Consider the following 18888-nt stretch of genomic DNA (forward strand, 5'->3'; position numbering starts at 1 on the left):
AATGAACAAGGCTAAACACAAACATGGGATATAGAAGTCAGAACTCATTTCTCTCTTTCAAGGTAGACCTCCTCCTTTATCACAATTGCAATGAGGCAGAATTTCCTGTCATTACAGTCAATTCCTTGAGAGCAAATTGCACCTTCAGTAGATTTTAGCACAAAACCAGGTAATTCAGAAATTATTTAGACGTGAACAAATCATGAAGACAAAAATATATCATAATGACAGCATGAAGAGCTGGAGTATTATACTACTTTTTATGATTGCCATGAACAAGTCTTTAAGGTCACATGAAAACCTGTACAAGACTTTAAAGTCACAGGAAAACCTGAGCAAGCTGTATTAAGTTTGCATTAACAGATGCTATTGCTACCAAAAACAACCACCACCTGAAGATTTCCCTTACACTATCATTATAAGTATGGTTTTATAAGCATGAAATATTAAAAACAGATTAATTTCAAAATGTTCTGTTAGGGCAGACCAAAGTATCCTCTTTGCTACTTTATTTTCTATTGGTACTTCAATTTCTCACAAATTCTTAACTTTAATTTCTTCAAAATGAGAAACAAAGAATGGAATACATGTTCTGCAGATATTATTTAGGGAAAACATTCAGTACATTTACCACTATCACAAGAAATTATGTCTCAGAAAATAGTGCTTACACGACAAAACAAAAACCACTGATCTTGCAAGAAATAACATTTTAGTAAGTTGCTGTGATTCCAACAGCTATGGTCTGGGAAGGTCATAGCAATTGATGTACAAAACAAGAAAATTGTCTTACACATTAAGTAGTCTAGTTTGTATGCCAGGGACTTGACAGACACTGATCATCAGGCAACGTTTATCAATAAATAGCACCATTTATTGCAATGTATGCTCTGAGATTTCTGTGTTCCCTGCATTTTTAATGTGATCAAATACACTGAATTAACCATAGATGACATCCCAACAATTCCTAAATTACAGATTACCACTGACACCAGAAATCTGTAGAAATCTGGTTGAACGCTCTCAGAGCAGTCATAGAATGGTTTTGGTTGGAAAGGACCCTTTAAGAACATCTCATTTCTAGCTCCTGCCATGGGCAGGGGCACCTTCCACTAGACCAGGTTGTTCAGAGGCCCATCCAACCTGGCCTTGAATGTTTCCTTTTATGGGGCATTAACAGCTTCTCCAGGAAACATGTTCCAGTGCATCATTCACACTTCCTGGGTTTCTAAACCTACTGCTTCCTTTGCCACAAGTCAGCAGAATACTGAGGGAAGGTTTCTGAGTTCCCACAAATTAGATGGCTTGAACTTCTGCTTTTGCAGTCTGATTTTATATCCATTTTTAATGCATCTCATTTACTTGAGCATTCATCCAGAAATTTAAGTAAACGTGAGAAGCAGTTTTTGTTTGATGTATAACATATCAAAGTTATGAGGCTGTAGAAGAAATTGTCCTCCAGTTTCAGCTCATTTCTTTCCTCCCTTTCTGTCAAATACATGACCATCACTAAAAACGCCCAAACAATAACAATGAAATCTCTCATCAGTGTTGGACAACCACTTTATATTTTTGTTTTGACCTTTTTAACAGTATTCATGCTAATGTTGTAGACAGACAGTAGTAAATGAAGTAGAAAATCATTATATAAATGTGCAGTTTCATAAAATGAGCAATGACAGAGCTAAGAGTGAGTTAGAAACCAAGCTAAATAAAACACTCAGAAACAACTTCAGTGGAAGGCCGACTTCTCTATATTAAACCCACCCCTGCTTCCTCTCTACTGCCTTAAGACAAAGATTCTACAGACTAGCTATATAACATACTATTTTTATTTCTGTCCATCAGTTAAAGAAAATAGCTTAGTTAAAGGAACAAATGAATGCCTACCTGCTTTCACAAATTCAACCACGGGCCTGCAAAATTGACTGTGATGCCCAAATATTGCTACAGCTTATACAAGATTCAAAAGACATTTTTCCAATAAGAATATCTCCTCGGTGTAAGTTTAACACATTCAATTATCTTCCCCCCTTGCAAAATAACTTCCCAAAATTATTACTGGTCCTAAAATATGACCAAATTGGAGAGTTACCTGGGTAACAATTTTGGATCATCCTCTAGTGGTGAGACCTTGCAGAAAGGTTTTGTATAACTACTACTGCTTTAAACCACGAGGATGCTTCCTGGAAATAAACAAATTCTGTATATTGAGGTTCTTGCAAACAGATTTACCATACAATACATACATACCTGCCATACATTGCTGTCATTGAAGTTTAGCCTCACTATGGGGTAGAAACAGGAAAAGCATGTCCACAGAATAATGTACACTGGAAGAAAAGTATTTCACCAGTACTTCCACCTTTTCAAGTACACTATCATCCATTTCTAGTTAGAAAGGCACAGAAAAGAAAGTGAAAACAAATCTCTCCTGAACCATTTTTGAGACTAAATTAAACCTTATCTCACTACAGTCAGAGAGCCAGTGTAGTTCAAATATAGTAAAACTCAGAAGCTTGAGGTAGACAGGCCAGGATCAAAGAATTATGAAGCATCCTGCTTTTTACATCATCAAGTCCCTTGTTGTTTGACCAAATCTGTATAACTAAATTTTTACTTTCCTCTTGAACATTCAGAAAAAGGAAGATCTTAAAACAGGCTGATGCTGGTCTAACAGGTCTATCACCATTGTCACTGTACTTGTATTTTATTAGTGTCTAATGTAAGACTCCTCAGGATCCCACAGTTTAACACATTACTGTGTGCCAACTGTTCAACAATAACTATTTGCATATTTCGTAAAAGTATGAAACACAATGTGCAGTCTTAATTTTCCTCCTCTGGAGTTAATTCTGCCCATGTTCCATTTGCTGCAGATTAATGTTGTAACTGCACAAACATCTCAAATCTTTAGAATCACACCTCATGTGCATTCCATGTGAAGGCCATAGGACCAGACTAGAGCAAGCCTAAAATAAACTCTCTTCAATGTACCCTGCATGGCTCTTAGGCCCTACTGCTGAGCTCTACATGCTCTGTTTAGTAGGGAACACTACTTATCAATGAAGTAGCCTTGCAGCATTAGGAAACAAAGTCCTCAGAGTGCTCTCTGACCACATCCACTTAGTGCTAGAGTACAACAACATGAGCATGAGTGGGCTCCCACTCTCTCAGGCAAACTTGTGCCAAAGCAGGTGTCTCAAGAGACACTTGTGAACCCAGCCACTTTTACTGAATCTATAGCTGGTACAGACTGCAGTGCCATATGCTCCTGTAGTGTTTCACGCACTTACAGGTACCTGGCCTGCCTAATCAGGACCATAACAAAACGAAACATTTCTTAAACTAAATGCTTACTATGATATCAAAATTCAGTGATCCAGATTTTAGCAATAAGAAGGGAAATATCCACTAACAAAACAACATGTTCAAGAGTCAATTTCAAAAAATGACAGAACTTACACCTCTTGAGAGATTTCTCATAATTCTGATCTTTCAGTAAGAAATAAAAACCTATAAAAGTAGAGGAACTTAAGTTTGGAAACACTCCTCTAAAGACATCTATTACTTTAATAAAGACTGAGATTCAGAACTATGATTTATGCAGTATTGGATTGTTTTTTTTGTTGCACAAGAGTGAAAACTTTTTCACTAATTAACCAAAACAGATTGTTTAGGGGAGAGCACGTACATTTGGGAATTCGAAAGTTAAAATGCTCATCTGTGGCATAGTTGTGGTGAGAGAAATAAAATAATATAATTGACTTTTATAATATTTTAAGTATTTTAAGTTAATGTTCAACTCTTGATTTCTGATAAAAAGGACTAACTTTTCACAGAAGTCTCCAAAATGTTACATCCAATGAATGAGTTGTCACAGTTTGAAAGGATAGTTCTGCCTTTTAACTATGTTATTTAAGGCATGGTTGTGTTCAAAATGAATGCTATTCATCATTATACATGTTATTCAAAATGAGCATGGACTTAACAGCATGTGGGAGTACAAAAACTATGGTATACATCACATATTTGCAAGCTAAGATATAGAAACATGGCTTGCCATTTTAATGAATTCTATAAGCATCAGTGTCGAAATACAGCCTGTAAGTTTGCCAATGAAACATAGCTGTTTTTAAACTCTCCTAGAAAAACCAACTGACAATAGCTTGGCAAGAGCTGGCAGAAAATTAAAACGAAACTGTCCTGAATGTACCCTTTAAACAGAAAATTCTTCTGTTTCCAAACTGCTAAATGTAGGATCTGGCTAAACTTTCACTGAAAATACATTTTCCCCAATTCGATCATTACAGACTATTTCATTCAAGGCCAAATCTAAATTGGCCTCCTCTAAAATACCTAGTCTTGAATAGGGAACAGAATTGATAAGGAAGAAAAACACATTTGCAAGTTTTAATGATAAGATTACTGCATTACAAAACCAGAACACATGCATAAGAACCTTAAAGTTTTCATTAAAAACACTGGCAAAATTTCCTTTGATAGTGCACAGCAACAAGGCTTTGTTGATCAAATAGAGTTATTCTGAGACAGGCTAGGCTGAGGAATTAGCTTTACATGTTTACAGGTAGGAAGTCTACAGCAACCAGAGACTCAGTGAAATATCTACAAGTAGACATCTCAGGGGGTGAAGGAAAAAAGGTATATTGAGTTTTGTGCATTTTTATTAGATTTTCCAGATACTACAGAACATTCTTTCTAAGAAAGATCACTTCTATTATTTGATTAAATCTTTATAGAGTTTTCTCATAATATCAGCCTACCTTTAAAAAATACTGTTTAAAGGATTCAGATGAATTTGAGATGCAAATATATTAAAAGTAAGACACTAAAAGTAAGATTAAGCTGCTAGAGTTTACTTTCTGGACAGAGCTAGAATCATTTAGACACTTGTAAAGATGTTGGGGTCTATCTGGCTTACTTGAAGGCCTTGCTTTTGTCAGGAAAATGTACAAACCCCAGAGGTTTACATCCAAAAATGAGACAGAGGAGTCATGCAACTTCATTCAAATAAATTAATAAATGGAGAGATTCCACCAGGGCACACACTCATGGGGTTTTCTCTCTTGAGGTTTCGGAGGGCACAGCCTCCTTTTATCCTAAACTCCTGGCCACATGTGGCTCTCTTCCTTTTCTCACTGGCCGAGGTACTAGAAAGGCACAGCCCTCCTGAACCGCCTACTACATATCTCCCCTTGAACCTACTATCTCCCCTTGAACCTTTACCCCGAAGTTCAGAGGTTCAGGCTTGTGTAGACCATTGTCTGTTTCAGGAGCCAAGCTGTTTGGGCTCTGCAACCAACCTGCTGCCCAGAGTTGGTAGAGACATTAAGACCCATTTCAAAGACATTAACACCCATACCTTCACCCACTGAATTGTTTGTAAAGATATGAGCTTTCCTCTCAATCCTTCCTATTCTTATTTCTCAATTTGTCTTTACAAACCCTAGTTATTATTAACCCTTTCTAACAGCCAGGAACACTTGAAACAGCCCCTCTTGACTTTTCCACCTCTGGTCCCTGCATGAGGAGGGGCAAATAAATACAGGGAATAAAGTAGACAATGACAGTTCATGTTAGTCCATGAATCACTAGAGCTCCTTGCTGTGGCCACTGATAGCAGAGGTCTCTCATCCTTTCCTTCCTCCTGAGAAGTCCAAATCTCTGGGCATTAAGAGACCTTGATCAGAGTATTACGGGTCCACCTGTGTCCAGCTGTCCTGACTGCTCTCTCTGCCATCCTGGTTGGACGTTATAAACAGCAAAGGCTAAAGGGAGTGTCTGTGCTAAGGGGACTTCTGCCCAAGTGAGCCCAAATGACCTCAGGTCAGCACAAATGACCTCATGTAACCCCTGTGACCTCAAGCAACCCCTGATGCTCTGCACCCTCAGCTCTCAGAGGGGAGCAGCCTTCAGGATCCCACAGCAGCACATCATAACCAGGTTGGCAGGGTCAGGGATTTGAAGGAGACTCCCACACCTTCCCTCCAAGCCTGGTCCCTCCATTCATCTTCTTCTCAAGGAGTTGGCTCCTCAGCACCAGGATCTGAGCAAGCCAGAGAACTCACCTGCCTTATGGTAGCCCTTCAGTTTTGCTGCACCCAGCCAGTATAGAGTCTTAAACTGGGTTTAAAAAATCCCCAAAGCAATGAATATTGTTACACAGAGAAAAGGTATAAAACAACTCAGTGGACACAAGCCAACTTACTGTTCATATCTCATTCTTCCTGGCTTCTCCCAACCCTACAGGTTGGGTTTGAATGTGTTTGAAGGGAATGAGAAAAAGCAGCTATGAAAGTAAAATACACATGCATTCACCAAGAGTGGTTGAATAAAATGTGCCTGTGCACCGTGTCCACTTATCAAAAGAACATTTTAAATTTTTTTCCCCTTTGGCATGAAATTCAAATTAGACAGAGAAGTTCCCGTGTCCACTAGGAAACACACTTCTCAGTTCAGCAAGGGCTCTGGTGCAGTGAGCCCTCAGTACAACAGCAGATCCTGACACTCTTAACAATCTGTTCCTAATGTTCTTTTTACAAACGGCTCACTGATTCTTTCCCAATCGCTGTTCTGGTGAATGGTGCTTTCCCTTTTGTCCTAGGGCTCCCTGCACTTTTTCCCATCAAGGGTTGTAAAAACTGTGCCATTATCCTTGCCTGTACCTTTACCTTTCCTTCATCCCTTCTTTCATATCTTTTATATACCTGAGATGCCTTTCTAACCAATTCCTGGAAGGGCCCACTCAGCCTCACCACCCTGCTCCTGCTGTGTGTGTGCTCTTACCCTTCCTCACTTTTGAAGTAAACTTGAATAGAGACTATAACTCACATGGATTGTTTATTTCAGTTCCTTCAAACAAAAGGCAATTGAAAAATAATGATCAAATAATAATTTTTCAGAGGATGATTTTCTCTCCTCTTTAAATGCTCCTCTAAACTGAGTTTACAATGGGAACAAGTTGTTCTAGGTAGACACAGTCTGCTTGTGCAACATGAGATACACTGATCACCTTCTTTGGAGTTTTTATACATCAGCCCAAGCACATCTGGCCAGCACTACACACATCAGTCACAACTGAATTACAGGAAGACTACTGCAAACATTGCAAAAAAATCTTAGTAACAAAATTCCTTACGAGAACCACTTGTTCTTGCAGGGGTTTATACTGAACAGTGTATATTTACTAGTTTCCCAAAGTATTTCATATCTTTAAAGGGAACCTAATCAAACTCAGAAGATATCTGGTTTCTGCTGTTAATAAGCTTTCCTTAATTTAAGAAGTTTATTTCTGTCACCATGCATATTATAATTTAATAAAACGAAGGCTCCCGAGTCTTTTCAATAACAAATTTTAATAAATCAGAGGAACACCACACTTGTGGCTTCTGATTAAAGTACTGCCTGTTTTCACTTAGTGCTCACTGTCATATTAGCATTAAACTGCTTTGAAGCCTGTACTGTATTTAGCCTTTCATTTTTATAGAGGACACAGCACTACTCAACATGAAGGCTTTTATTTTCAGTCTTCAAATGACTAAAAATTGTCCATGTTCAATTCATTCCAGGCATAGCATTATTCTTTTTCTTTTCAGCTATTTAAACTACAAATGTTTCATAAATAAATGAAAATTATGAAAACCAGAAGGGTACACTACATGAAAATATGTTTAGCATATATTACCTTATTTCTTAAAAGTTTAATTCATAAATGTCATTCTATTCATTGTTCTGTTTCCCCCAAGGCTTCTAGAATTTTTTATATTTTCCACTAGAAAATAAATGCTGCTTACTATTTCAATTGTACCTCTAATCTGATATTAAAAACAAACAGACAAACACTACTTTGTACCGACTACAGTAAACAAACATGAATTATTTAATCTTCACAACTTAACACTCGCCCTGTAGAGAAAACAACTAAAAAAATGTAATTTTTCTTTTGAAGGTTTGGGTTTTGTTTTTTTCTTTTTAATTGGAAGCAAGTATAACAAAAAAATAGTGAGTGAAAATATCATTACTTCATTACATTTTGACAGGAAAATACCTTGCTTTGTTTGAGAGACATGACACATGCATGTCCCCAGCACCAATAAATATGGAGGATACAGCACATTTAGGCATGAATTGGACTGTATGTGACAGGGTCTCAGTCAGGTTTGGGGACAGGGGCTTGTTTATCTTTTAGTCCAACATTATTTCGTGTAAGGAAACTCTTTTATGCATGTCTAGAGTAGGGGAATCTAAGACCAGGTGTTAGCTCTTATCCAGCTGCTCTATTCACTTGCACCTTAACTTGGTGTCAGGGCAAAACTCTGGCAACCAGGAAATCCTCTCTTCTGATATTGGTGTCCCCAGAAAGGAAACCCAAGGATGTGGGGCTGGACAGAAGCTGTGGTACACTCCAGCAGAAAGACCAGCCATACAACTTTTTCAGCTATGAAAACATGCAAGATTAAACAACTCACTTGAAGTAAGTTTACCAGTAGGTACAGAGAAAAAACTATGAAACTTGACAAAGGCATTGCATTTCAGCTTCATGGTCTTTCATGAATTTTCTATTTCTTACATAGAAGCAACAGCAGTAAACCTTAGCCACAGACTGCAGCTATTTATAAACACCTGTGTAAAATTTCAAGTTCTTTCCAGCTGTTAAGCACGTGATCTGAATGCAAATAGGTGCTTTCCAAGCTCAGCTGTACCTCTGCTTGAACTGTCTCAATGTCAAACCTGTAAGACTCTTCTTACCCAACTGTACACAAAAGCTCTCAGAAACGTTGAAAAACAAAGTAACGATGGGGATGGTAAGACCAATTTGCTTTAACCATCAGGCCTGTGATAGCATAAATTATGCACTGTGGCTTCATACAAATCCTTACTTTTTTACAATGCAGGGAGCCAATAAATGCTAAATGAACATCAATATCACCACATGAAATAGATTCCGGTTTAAAAGTTAAGTCTTGGTATTTGGGACTCCCTTCCTATCTTCACTGTGGTTTCAAAAAATATTTTCAATACCATTCTAAAATTATTTCTTTTGTTTACATTTAATAAAACATAGGGTTTTTTATCACAATTCACATTGCAGTAGTCTGATTTTGATAAAAAAAGGTCATGACAACTTTATTTTTTTAATGATAGTCAGAAATCACTGCACCTCCCTTGGGGATGCAATTATATCACAAGCTATCGCTGCTGTTTGCATTGGGATGCTTAAGCTTGTTAGAGGAGATAAAACATTCTTTATTACCTACAAGTAAACAAAGGAGTATATAAACTAATCAAATCCTCAAAGACCAGCTGAAAGAGATTTACAGACAGGGAAAGAGTCGCACTGTGGGTTTTGAGCTCCTGGGCAACAAATGTTCTTCTTTTAAGAAACTGAGATTGCTGATTTCTTTCACCTTTATCGTGATATCAGTGATATCAGTGATACAGTTTTTCAAATGTGGGGGGTCAATTCCTTCTATGCAAACTTCAGTAACTGCTGCTTGCAACAGAAGGGAAATGGGAGAGGATCAGCATAAGGAACACAGCTGGTTAGGATCAACTTTTGAATCTGAATGAGCATCCCAACACTTCTGAAGGGAAATTATAGCTTTGAGGTATTTTGGTTCTAGCTTCTTTGATACCCAAATGACTAATATATTATTAATAATATTAATATTACTTAATAATTAATATTGAATATGAACATTAAGATTCATATTATGATGTTATTACTGAATCTGCTTCAAAACTCCACCACTAGACCTCTTGGATTTTGAATCAAATCATTGTCCAAGAACTCTTTTTTTTCCCTAAAAGTGAAGGAGCTGAAAAATTATTGACTACTAAAAATTTGAGCACTCCCTAATTCTTGAGAAAAACAAAAATCAAGTATTACTTGTGTCTATCCACTGTCTAGATCCCCTCCCAGAACACCATTTACATAAACATCAACCCAGAAACAGTTGAAGACACAGCAATGTACACTGTGTAAATAAAAGACACCCAAGGAAAAATCTCAATGAAGATCATTACATTCCTGAATGTGGAGCAGAGTGATGACTCCAACATGGCATAGCAATGAAGTTTTCCTGTCAGTGCCTCCTGTCTCAAATGAAGGAAGATGTCATCAATGATCACAGCTATTTTATCTCTACTACCCACAGCAGCTTTAATTGAATTAAAGTTCATCTAGGTTAGGGTCTTCTACAGAGCCCTGACAAGCAACAAGCCTGTCTCTCCCACCAAGCACCCCAAACAGTTTTCAGATTGAGCTAGACTAGGTCTTGGGCAAACCACCTGAAGTAACTTCAGTACCTCACAGATGCTGTTGCATCAGGAGAAAACAGACCTCTGTGCACCTCTATACAAAATGGACCTCCTTCTAGAAAAGAAAGGTTTGATGCTGTGGCAAACCTGCAGGAGAGAGGTTTGTGCATGGAGGTCACAGGTGGATGAAGCTTAGGCAGAGCAATACACAAAAAAATGACAGAGACAAATGATGCCAGAGTGGAAGGCCAGCACATCCTCCACTGGCTGAGCCTACTTTACTTGCTCCCCTGCCAATGTGTGGAACTGACCGTGAGCAGCTGGGAAAGCAGCCATCCCTCTTCGGTGTTCTTACATATTTACTCAGCAATTACTCCAGCTATTTGACATGTATACTCAGGATTTGATTGCCTTTATTCATCAAGATCCAGACTCTAAGCTATATGCCTCCAGGTCATGCACAGTTGTATCCTATCATTGATACAGAATGATCACTAAGCATACTTCTGTGATTATCAGAATACTGCCCTGCCAACTGTTCACATCCACAAATATCAGTCTGCCTAATAATTGGGATAGCATATGCATATTTAGAAATGCTATTAAATTTAGTTGTGCTCATATATGCGACTTTCTTCTTCAAAGAAGCTTGCAATTCTGGAAGTTTGGTCTAGACAGAAAACAACCAGTAAAATAACCATACTCATTTCACCACCAGCCCTAGGTAGAAAGCAAAGTAATACTGAGTTCTGATATTTTATCTACAACTTACTTATTGTAAAACAGCTGGAAAAGTCACTTTGCTTTTCTTCCCTGGTATTTTTATCTGCATAATGAGAGTAGTAGGTAAAGATTGCTTCCAAGGCTAATGGAACCTACACCAAGCCACACTCAATAACTAATAACTAATGTGGTAACTCTGATGTTATAAAATGATACAAAATACAAAATACTTGGTAAAAACCCTATCTTGACATCTGAAGCAGCAAATTTAAAAAGATGAATCAGAACAGAAAAACAACACATTGAGTCGTCTTTGCAGATTCAGGCCCTCAAACTTCTCTTTCTTGATTCCTCATTCAGAAAATGAGGATAAAATACTATCTCACTAAAAGAATCACAAAAATAAAGCTGAGTTCCCCATAAGCAAGTCGGTCAAACCTCTGGTATCTGGCTACATGTCTTTCATTTCCTTTTTACAGAGTGCCCAGCTTGGCAGTCACTGGCTTGATTTAAGTGTTGCTGAGCCTTGCAAAGACACATGAAGGAAATGGGAGCAGTAAATAGACAGTATTTCTGTAAATAAGGGAACATGACTGGGAAGAATGTGCACATGGAGTCACAGGTTTCTGGTTCAGATTAAGGGCTGCCTCTGACTTACATGAAGCCCTTGTAGGCAATTTTAACTTTTCATCAAAATTTTCCACCAATCAATTGGACAATGTGTTTCAACACTACCAAGGGAGTAACAAAATAAACACTAACAGTTTTGAGGCACCCAGGTATTGCAATAAACACCAATAAAAGCATAAACAAAGAATTAATATTCCTGTGCACAGCCGAGCACAGTTTTGCTGCGTGCTGGATCCCATACGGAGAGCTGGGAGACTGGAAGAGGATGATCAATTTTTAATTAACCACACAATACGTGATCGGCCAATTAAGACTATCTAGGAGTGGATACACATGTAAACCGAATTAACATGGCTCGTTCAATTTCTGTCCTTTAATTTCCTAACTTTTTGGCTTCTCCTCTTCAGCAAAGCAGTGTGGGTACAGCGAGGCGGTGAGAGATGCATTAAACTCCGCTGGCACTCGAGGGCAAGGGCAGGGTCTGCACTGCCCAACACCGCACCGGGACACAACTCCTTGTGGGAACCTCCCGGCCCCTTCCACCCGCCCGCACCCACCTGCCGAGCTCATGGCTCGCCGCCTGCGCTGGGCTGGACACCGAAATCCCGGCCCCAGGGCTCTGTCCTGTCCCGAGGGCTCTGTCCCGGTCCCAGGGCGCTGTCCCGGTCCCAGGGCGCTGTCCCGGTCTCAGGATGCTGTCCTGGCCACCAAAGTCCCGTTCCCGAGGGCTCTGTCCCGTTTGAGGGCTCTGTCCCGGTCTCAGGGCTCTGTCCTGGTCCCAGGGCGCTGTCCCGGCCCCAGGATGCTGTCCTGGCCACCAAAGTCCCGTCCCGAGGGTTCTGTCCCGGTCCCAGGGCGCTGTCCCGTCCCGAGGGCTCTGTCCCGTCCCGAGGATGCTGTCCTGGCCACCGAAGTCCCGTCCCGAGAGTTCTATCCCGTCCCGAGGGCTCTGTCCCGGCCTCAGGATGCTGTCCTGGCCACCAAAGTCCCGGGCCCAGGGTTCTGTCCCGTCCCGAGGTCTTTGTCCCGTCCCGAGGGCTCTATCCCGTTCCCGAGGGCTCTGTCCCGGTCCCAAGGGCTTTGTCCCGGTCCCAAGGACGCTGTCCCGGTCCCAAGGGCTCTGTCCCGGTCCCAAGGACGCTGTCCCGGCCGCCGCCACCCCCGCGGGACGGAAGCGGGGCCCTCCCCGGCTGCTGCGGCCGCGGGGCTCGGCGTCCCCCTGTGCCCCACCCATATCCTCCTCCCCTGAGCACACAGACCCAGCATCGCCCCGCCGCCCGCCCCAAGAGCCCTCTGCTGCCGGGGTGGGCTGCGTGCGGGGAGAAAGCGAGCAGGGAGTCGAGCCTTTCCAGCCGTGCAAGTTGTTGGAGTTTGGTTTTCTCTCACACTCACCCTGTGGAGAAAAACCCCTCAGGGACAGAAGGAGCCCGGGAGGTCTCGCCCAGGTGTGGTATGATTGGCACCTCCGCGGTATTATGCCACGTATTTATTTTTTGGAGTGGTGCAGAGCAAAACAAAAACTAAAAAAAAACAAAAAAAAACAAAAAAAAAACAAAAAAAACAAAAACAAAAACAAAAAAAAAAAAAAAACAAACAAACAAAAAAAAAAACACAAACAAACAAAAAAAAAAAAACCACGAGCGGCCCATGAGAGACACTGCAAACGCTTCAGCTCACTGCTGCACTGGCCACCAAATTTAGTCAGGAGACATCCATCAAGGTGGCATCTTCCAAGTTCTAAAGGCCAGACCCACCATAAGGAGCTGGAGTTTCCCCATAAACACAATTACAGAAAAACTGAAAGAACCTTCTGAAATAAGTTTTCAAAGGAAGCAAACTTTTTCAAAGCACTTTGTGCATAGATGTGTGCTTCTTGCCCAGCCAAACTCGTGTGTTCACCTTCTCTACCTGAACTTTAATGCTTTGGGGCTTTTCATGAAACGTAGCAAAGGTTTTAAAGATCTCAAATGTGAATTTGCTAAGTACCGGTTTCAGGAATGCAGGTGTCCAAAATAAAGAGGCTCTTTCTGAACTGAAGGAAAGGTTGCAGAATGAATTCAAGCAGTGTTAGAGGAAGGAAAATTCACGCAGAGGAAGTCTTTATAGATGTCTTAGTGTGACAAAACCTTCATAGCTTGCAATCAACTACAAACCACAAATTTCATGAGGCTGGACTTCAGTCTCAGGGAACTACTTCTGTAGACTTTGCACACTGCTGGGACTGTGTCCAGCTGAATTACCTGTGAAACTGAACCCTCTGAGCTGTTCCTGTTTCTATTATTACACAGGTAGATACGTCATTATTATTATTATTATTATTTGTTATGTTTCAGGGGTTATTTTCAGTCACTTCTGCTAACGTGTGGGTGGTTTTGGTAAATTTCTGACTTGGTCTGACCTACCACACAGAGGAAACATCTAGCTACACAGACACTGGGAAAGTCTGGACTAAATCCAGTCATGTCAGGGTACATGTGCATCAGGAAGAGAGCCTGGAATGCCTCCCGTTTTTCCTTGCTGTTCATTTTTTACCTTCGGATTTTACTCATTTAAGTGACGGGTATCTGGACAATACCTCATTCCAGTACTGTATTTTTTGGGCACAAGGGAATCAGCACTAAAATGTCAGTAACCTTGAACTGTGAACAGGATAAGAACAAATGAGATATCTTATGATGGAGGATGAAATATGTCAAAGATAAAACATTTAGAAACACTGCATGTGACTATTTTTCCATGGCAATAATAATTGCTGCTTCCTAAAAGGTGGGTTAGGTAATGTGGTTGGGATGATTGAGCATTCTGAATTGAGAGGATCTTCATTGTGGAAACAGGAATTCGTAAGTAGAAAAGCAATCATTAAATACAAATGTATTTAAATATAAAAATAACTAAAATGGAGCTTGGAACTCTCATTCCAGTAAAAACAAAACAAAATTAGAGGTTTGTCCTGGGCATCAGGATGAGGGACAAAATGGATTGTGATAGCCTAATTGTGTACTTTTTGAAAATCAGCACTGTGGAATTGAGTCCTAAAAGGAAGAACAAGATTTCCTGTACTCAGATTTTAAACTAAACAACAGGCTAGGCTTCTACTAGTCAAAGAGATAAAAGCCTTCAGCAGAATCTAAAAGCAGAATCCAAAATCCAAGCCCTGCTCTACACGGAGGCCTTGCTGAGGCATCAGTCAGTGCCCATGGCACGCCCCAAGGCTTGCAAAACCTGTGCTCTCCTCTGGTGGCCAAGGGGCTCCGTGTAGGGTGGTCCATCTAAGGCTGGGAGGAGACCATCTGGGACAGGTTGCTGAGAAGAAAGACGGAGATGGAAGGTAGTGCAGGAGTTGTGTTGTTAGATCCCAGTTTAAGGGAGGGTAAGACTTGGTGAGGATTGTGGTGGGCTTAAAGGATCACTTGGTGTGGTGCAAGTGTCTCATCATGGTGGGTGCACTTTCACCTCTCCCTGCTGATGGTGAACAGAACCATATATTGGGTCTTTGCTTTTAGTTGGACCCAACTGAGTCTTTGCTACTGAGCTCAACTAATTTACTCTTGAACACTTGTTTTTCCTGAGCTGTGGTGCTGCCATCACGGGTTTTGAGACAGTGATACTGACCTGTCTGGGACAGCAGTGAGAACAACCACAGGAATGGCGAGCACCATGCTGGTCTCTGACTATTTGGAGCTCAAGACAGTGTTAGGTATACTGAGGTCTTCAGCCAGCAGAATTATTTTTAAGAGCAAAACAGCTCAATTCTGTAACTGCAGGGTTATTGCCATCAATTTATACTGCTTTTACTAGACCAGTCATGAAGATTTTCTCTGGTGTAATGTCTGCATATGACTAGATGTTACTGCCAGTGTCAGCAGACTACTACTTACAAATTAACTTCGCTATGGGGTCTGTCAGAGGTTGAGTTCTTCCCCACAAGTCCAGCAGAAGGATTAGGTTTCCCCAGGTCTTCAACCTCCTAATGATTGCATTTTATATAAATCATAAAGCCAAAGAATTTATAATTCATGCTGGAGGTGTAAGAATATTCACTGTTTCTAGGCAAGGAAAAACTATTTAAATTATTAAGAAACCTTGGCGCATGTCATGAAGCAGCGCTGTATTAGAGGGAAAAGAAACGAAATATCCATGTTAAATCATGAAAAACATGTCTTTGCCTCAGTGTGAATTTCAAGCTTCAATTTTAATAAATTTACTTGAAATATAAGTTTACTTTCAAACATCCTAGATTCATAACACTTACTTGGGGACAATTACATACTTCTGTAATGCTTTTTAGCTTTGGATTCTCACTTATCTTGTCAAAACTAATTTCTTTCTTAATATTGCTTTTGTTTTTCCCTTTGTGAACATTCTGCTATTGTTGGAATACTGTCTTTTCCTTTGGATATAATTAACATTCAATACATTGCCAGTATAATTTCCTGCACATCTTACATATTTGTTTTCCACAGGTCTGCCAGGGTTCCTTTTTCTCTTAAAGAGCTTGAAATGGTTTTGAAAGCTTTATTCACTGTTCATTACTAACTTAATTTTACTTGTAGGTTTCATTGTAAAATCCACTGACAATATTGCTAGGTTATACTACAATACAGATAATATTGCTATAATCACTAACATAATCATTTGGAAATATTGCATATCAGATGATATTGTTGGTTTTCGTATTTAACAGGAGCTTGCATGTATTTTAGATCCGTGCTGTGTAGTCATCTTATATTTTCTGCCCTTGTACACAGACAGTGCATTTGGATGTTTGATGTTACCGCAAGAGTTAACATGAAGTTAGCTGAGTGTCCGCTCTTCTTGTCTAGCGGGAAAAAAGGACACACTAAGTGCATGATATATTTCTAAATATTGCTTAAGACTTATGAAGATATAGAAAAGAATAAATAGTGTTACTCAGCTTGTATGATAGCTTTCAAGAAAGAAAGAAAAATGTGTTGAGATCTTAATTTTGTTATTTAAGTTCATTTGCACTAAAATAAAAATAAAGCAGATCTAGAACACAAAATTATTCTAAGATAAAATGTTACTGTACACAGTAACACTCTCAGTTAAGAAAAACATGGGACAAATGAGACAAATTTAATATCTTCTTTCATTAGTGCAATTATGATTAAATTGGTTATTGACACACAGGAGGCACAAGAGAACATACAATATGTGGCCTTGCATATAAAAGCACTACCAGTATGTTATAGAAAATGATTTGTGTCATTCTTTAATTTCATTCTTGTGTGTATATAAAAAAGCTGTTTCCTCCCATAGCCTCTTTGGTGGTTTGTATTAAGAAGTTTTGAAAAACTTTAGATACATTACACACGTGTGGGAGTTTTTTTCAAAGTTTTTTACAGGTATAACAAGGCACAGAAATAAATTCTTTCTCCCCCCCATCTATGGAATAGAATTTCATGTCCAATTACCTGTTACTGTGATTTAAGCTTTGGAATGCATGTACAGGTCACATTAATCCTCAAGATTTTGCTTAACTAAAATCTGTGTATTGGGGTTGCCACACTTAAGCCTTCAGTGGTAATAAACTGAATTAGTCATGTAGTGGTTAGAAACCAGTCAAATACTGTTTACAACATAAAAAAGTCAATGCTCCAATATAATGCTATATAGCAAGATGCTTTTACACACTTAGAAAGGTAATACCTGATGTGTCTTGTATGTCTTACAATAATTGTTGGAAAATATGAATTTTTAATGTCTGCCATCAGGGTTGTTTTATACCTCTATTTAAAAATGTATATTGAAGAACTACACCACTAATAAATAACTTGATGCAGTACCCAGCAGGATGCTAGAAAAATGTAGATTGAATTGATTAAGTAGACAACAGAGTGGTTTATGGACTATAAGTAGAGCTTGGTTGTAAATGAACTGCTGGTTTGTCTTGCCACATGCAACCCACAAAGAAAGGAATGACCAGGAAGACAGTAAGTGTTTCTTGAGGTCAGTTCAGACCCCCAAGAGCAGTGTTTTTCTCCAGTCCGCTAGAAGCATAACTGGATGCATATGTACGTATGGATTTTTTAGGTCTAGATTACTCACTGCCTTTGGGCTATATTCTTGGCTGGTGCAAGTCAGGTTTTCCTCTTCAATTCCCTCTTCATTTTCCTCAAGGTCCATGGACATACCTTCCTATGCATTACTCTTTCTCCTTTTCTCATATTGTAATTTTTTTTCAAATTAATAAAATATTTCCCAGTATTTCTAGCAAAGTGGTGACTGTTTGAACTGGAGAAATGCTGATCTCATCTCATGTCAAAAGTTAATTGTTAAGAATGGTCTGGAAGATAGAGGAAGGCAATTCTTGAATTGCATTCTTGAAAAATAACAAGTGGCAAACAGTGAAGGACTAATTCAAGATGACTTAATGGGATGGTAGCAACATGTGGAGTCAAACCAATGAGGTATTGACTTTGATGTTTGGGAATGCAAAGAGAAATGTCCAATAATGAAGCCAGAGCAAAGGCGATATATAGTTCCCGACCTATAGTCAGCACTCACCTCCTATTGATTATCTGTGCCTGAGAGACTAAGGTGACCTATTTTTCTTCCCAGTGGTGATACAACATTATGCAGTCCTGACATTCTATTTGTGGAAAACTATTTGTTAGTTTTCAAAGTGTAATTATTGTAATGTAATGGTTTGTTAAAACAATGTTGATTTACAGCCTCTGCCTGTTAGTTCAGTAATGCTCATACCTTTAACCATTGACTATAGAATTCATTTAGTCCAGATTACAGTCATTATTCTTCAAGTAAGAAATTCATTTTCAGAGACAACTGAAACAATGTGGGAAAAAATTAACATGTCTATTAAGGAATATTTTCTAATAGCACAAAGTTTAAGTACTTTTTGGTAGTTTTCAAAGACAACTCGTTGTGGCAAATGAATGATAAAGAACCTTTCACTGAAATGATCTTACTTATTTTTAATTGAAATTACTCAAAAACATATTGTAGAAAACCCTTAAAAATAAACAGCTCAGTCTTGGCAGAACAGACAAAATGACACACCTTAGGGAGGAATGCAAGAAATCTCCACCACAAAAAAGTACGACTGGTCTTTTACAGTATAAAGTGATTGACTGTCAGTCATACACATCTTCAGATGATGTGTCATCATGCCTGCTCAGCAAAACATGCTTTATTGCTGGAAGAGCTGTTACCAGGTCTTTGGTTTCTTCTGCTCAACACTTCTGACTCTCACTTCCATCTCAGTGCCTGCAC

This window comes from Zosterops lateralis (genome assembly GCF_965231275.1).
Source record: "Zosterops lateralis genome assembly, chromosome: 5".
In the NCBI taxonomy this organism is placed as follows: domain Eukaryota; kingdom Metazoa; phylum Chordata; class Aves; order Passeriformes; family Zosteropidae; genus Zosterops; species Zosterops lateralis.